Here is a 4,760-nt window from a genome sequence, read left to right as displayed (position 1 = left end):
CACTCCTCTAAGTCAAAAAAATTGCCTAAAAGTCGTGAATCTTCCGACCCTTAGAGAGACTGATTTACATTTTTCTGATTTTTGCGACCCTTAGAGAAGAGAGACTTTGAAAGGTGAAAAAACCGACCCTTACCGTCATACCCGGCACCCAATTTCCCTCCCCCCCGAATACTTACTTACTTTTGATACTTTTGATGGGTTTTTTGAGTCTCTCAATCAACCAATTTGGAAATCCGATGATTCACCATTTCTCTCACACTGTTTGAATCCGCTCTCCTGTAGGGATAATAATTCGGGAGCAGTGGTTCGTCCGACAGTGTGGAAAGAAAAAGGTCAAGTTGTCTTTTGAATTTAATTTTTGTTCAGTTTGTGATAACGAATGTAGAATGGGAGAGAATTGAAAAGCTTAGGTCCTTCTTCAGATAGTGAGCCTCTCCAAATGTTTTTGTGTTTAGAATTTACTTCTTTAAGGTGGCATTTTCGTCCGAGCCTCTGGTTTTCGTAGCAGGTGATACCCCCTTTGTTCTCAGAGTGGTTGAAATTTGGAGAAAATATATACCAAGATATACCAAGTATAGATGATTTGATATCTTTCTCTACGTCTTTCCAGACTGTATAGTTTTAGAGTTTTAAGTTTTTCCCAATAGTTCAGTTTTTGTAAAGAGAATATTGCATTTAGGAATGATTTTTGAAGCTGTTCTAGTCGTTGCATTTGGTGTCTCTTGAATGGTGACCATAGCTGTGAACAGTAATCAGTGTGAGGGACTGCCAATGTCTTCCATAGGGTCAGCATTACAGTGGGGTCCCTTGTTTTTAAAGTTCGATATATCCACGAACTGATGCCTTTGACTTTGTCGATTACAGTTTCTATATGATTGTCATATGTCATACCCACATCTAAAGTGATCCCAAGGTCTTTGACTGTAGTCTTGGTCTCTTTCACCTTTTGGGTATCAGAGAAGTATTTGGAGAATTCTTTAAGTTCTTCATTTCTACCATAATTGAGATGTTCAAATTTAAGTCCATTCAATTTCATGTTATTCAATCCAGTCCACTCATAGACTGCGTTCATGTCATCTTGGAGCTGAATGATGTCAGCATGGTTTTTGATTTCTTTCATTAGACGTGTATCATCAGCAAATGATGATAAGAAAGAGTGTAATATCTTTTTGTCAATGTCTTGTATCAACATTATCAGAAACAGTAGTGGTCCAAGCACAGATCCTTGGGGAACACCAGAGATGACTTCTGACCTTTCTGATAGTGTGTAGTCAACAGAGACTTGCTGCGTTCTACCTGTTAGGAAGGATTTGATCCAAGCAAGCAGTTTGCCTTTGATGCCATTGGTTTTGATTTTATTCAGAAGAATGGTATGGTCGAATCTGTCGAAAGCCTTGTTAAAGTCAAGGTAGATCACGTCCACATTATTGCCGTTTTCTATATGGTGGATAAGTCGTTCTGTGTGAGAGAGAAGTTGGCTCAGGCAGGATCTACCAGATCTGAAACCATGTTGGTTGCAATTAAAAAGATTGTTGTCTTCAAGTTCAAGATGTTTTTGTATCTTACTTCTGGGTATGATATTTTCCTTTATTATGGCATCTAAAAACTTTCAAATTACCTTAAAAATTATTCCTCCGCACCGAAACTCTAAATCCNTAGATCTTCTATTTGCCAATCAAAAAACAACTCAAAGTAGGAATGCTTTTTGCTCTCGACCATATTCAAAATAATCTACCTAAATACTTTTCAAACTTCTTAGATACTCTCCTGTACACGAGGTACAAGACCGTCACCCAAGAAACTTGAACCGCCAACAACAATACGGTAAATATGGCTCTTCGTGTGCTTCCCTAATAACTAAGGACTGGAACGAACCCATACTAAGGTTTTTCAGACTTAAGCGAATGCTCTAAACAACTCTTAAAAAACATTTACATCGTTTTATTTTAACTAAACTTGCATCTGATTAGACTCTGGCTATTTACTTTCCTCTCTCTTTGTTCTTCTTTTTATTCTTTTGGTCCTTTCTTTATTATTATTATTTTTTATTCTCTTCCTCTGGTCTGAACTTGGCAACTCAACTTTAGTAGTGAATGCTAAACCAAGGTTACTCCGTGGACACTAGTTTGTTGGAACTATCTTCGTTGTCTCCCTTCCGTTTCTCATTTACTCCCCATACTAGTATAAGTGATATATCAATTTTGTTTTTTTCATAGGAAATATTTTTTCAACTTGTGCTAGTATTTTTAACATGTATTTATCACTTTGTTCATATTTCACATCCACTTGTACATTTTATTTAGGATGAGAGTATCGGTAAATATATAATCTATCTATCTATCTATGTGAATAGAGCAGTAAAAAATAAAACTTTTCTATTTTTCCTTTTTTTTTTGCAAAAGTTCTAGGAATGGAAATAAAGGGATAATGATAATTGAATACTACCCACTGATGATTTGCGGCACTATGGTAAAGTTAGAATCACTTCGCCTACTCTTCGCTTGAGAAAATGATTGCTATAAAATGGTAGACTTAGCTGCAATAGATCATTTCGATGGAAGTTGTTGGAATGTTTACAAGGCTTTTGACAGAAAATCCTTTGTTTTATTGTCAATGATGACAGTAGTACTGTTATTAATTTTATTAGATCTGACATATTGATGTTTACTTACTTTTTGATACTTTTGATGGGTTTTTTGAGTCTCTCAATCATCCAATTTGGAAATCCGATGATTCACCATTTCTCTCACACTGTTTGAATCCGCTCTCCTGTAGGGATAATAATTCGGGAGCAGTGGTTCGTCCGGCAGTGTGGAATAAAAAAGGTCAAGTTGTCTTTTGAATTTAATTTTTGTGCAGTTTGTGATATTACGAATGTAGAATGGGAGAGAAATTGAAAAGGTTAGGTCCTTCTTCAGATAGTGAGCCTCTCCAAATGTTTTTGTGTTTAGAATTTACTTCTTTAAGGTGGCATTTTCATCTGAGCCTCTGGTTTTCGTAGCAGGTATACCCCCTTTGTTCTCAGAGTGGTTGAAATTTGGAGAATATTTTTCTAAGATATACCAAGTATAGATGATTTGATATCTTTCTCTATGTCTTTCCGACGTTAGTTTAGAGTTTTAAGTTTTTCCCAATAGTTCAGTTTTTGTAAAGAGAATATTCCATTTAGGAATGATTTTTGAAGCTGTTCTAGTCGTTGCATTTGGGGTCTCTTGCATGGTGACCATAGCTGTGAACAGTAATCAATGTGAGGGACTGCCAACGTCTTCCATAGGGTCAGCATTACAGTAGGGTCCCTTGTTTTGAAAGTTCGATATATCCATGAACTGATGCCTTTGTCGATTACATTTTCTATATGATTGTCATATGTCATACCCACATCTAAAGTGATCCCAAGGTCTTTGACTGTAGTCTTGGTCTCTATCACCTTTTGGGTATCAGAGAAATATTTGGAGAGTTCTTTAAGTTCTTCGTTTCTACCATAATTGAGATGTTCAAATTTAAGTCCATTCAATTTCATGTTATTCAATCCAGTCCACTCATAGACTGCGTTCATGTCATCTTGGAGCTGAATGACATCAGCATGGTTTTTTATTTCTTTCATTAGACGTGTATCATCAGCAAATGCTGATAAGAAAGAGTGTAATATCTTTTTGTCAATGTCTTGTATCATTATCAGAAACAGTAGTGGACCAAGCACAGATCCTTGGGGAACACCAGAGATGACTTCTGACCTTTCTGATAGTGTGTAGTCAACAGAATCTTGTTGTGTTCTACCTGTTAGGAAGGATTTGATCCAAGCAAGCAGTTTGCCTTTGATGCCATTTTGTTCAGAAGAATGGTATGGTCGACTCTGTCGAAAGCCTTGCTAAAGTCAAGGTAGATCACGTCCACATTATTGCCGTTTTCTATATGGTGGATAAGTCGTTCTGTGTGAGAGAGAAGTTGGCTCAGGCAGGATCTACCAGATCTGCAACCATGTTGGTTGCAATTAAAAAGATTGTTGTCTTCAAGATGTTTTTGTATCTTACTTTTTGAGACATTCGAAGTTAAAGCGACTGGTCTATAGAAGTTTTCTGGTAAACCTTGATTGCCTTTTTTGAAAATTGGTGCGATGTAGCTTGATTTCAGTAGATGGGCAGTTTGACTTTTGTCTGGAATATTTCTCCAGATAAGACAAAGAGGAGTTGCAAGTTGTTGTCTGGCTTTTTTGAGCAGGATGGCAGGGAAACCATCAGGTCCAGGGGCAGAGTTTGAAGATAGGGTGTTGATTTTGTTGATAAAATCAGCTTCTGTGAAGTCTATATCACATAGTTGAGAAGTGTTGTTGTCATTTTCATTCAAGTCGTATCTCTCCAATGGTTGAGTAAAAACAGAACTGTATTGGTTCTGAAGTATGTTAGCCATACGTTTACTGTCATTTATAAGTTCATTTGTTGACGGATCTATTAAGGGTCCAACCTTGGGTTTATGCTTTGAAAACTTCTTTGCATAGGCATAGAAATATTTAGGATTAGATTTAATTTTTGAAGTAGCATCAAGTTCTTGTTTTTGTCTTTCATTTATGTGTGACTGTTGAAGCTTGAGTTGTTTGTAAGTGCACTTTATAGTTTTGATTTCCAGCGAAGAATCATATTCTGGTTTTCATGTTATTAGATGCTGTGTTAGAGCTTTAGAGCTAGCCTGTCAATCAGTCAATAGTTGTTTTTCAGCCCCCTTTTCACAAAACTTCAACTTGCAGGGGCAGGGTTCTACACCCC

The sequence above is a fragment of the Clytia hemisphaerica genome, unplaced genomic scaffold (genome assembly GCF_902728285.1).
Source record: "Clytia hemisphaerica strain Z4C2 unplaced genomic scaffold, Clytia hemisphaerica genome assembly, whole genome shotgun sequence".
NCBI lineage: Eukaryota > Metazoa > Cnidaria > Hydrozoa > Leptothecata > Clytiidae > Clytia > Clytia hemisphaerica.
This window is presented reverse-complemented; position numbering follows the sequence as displayed.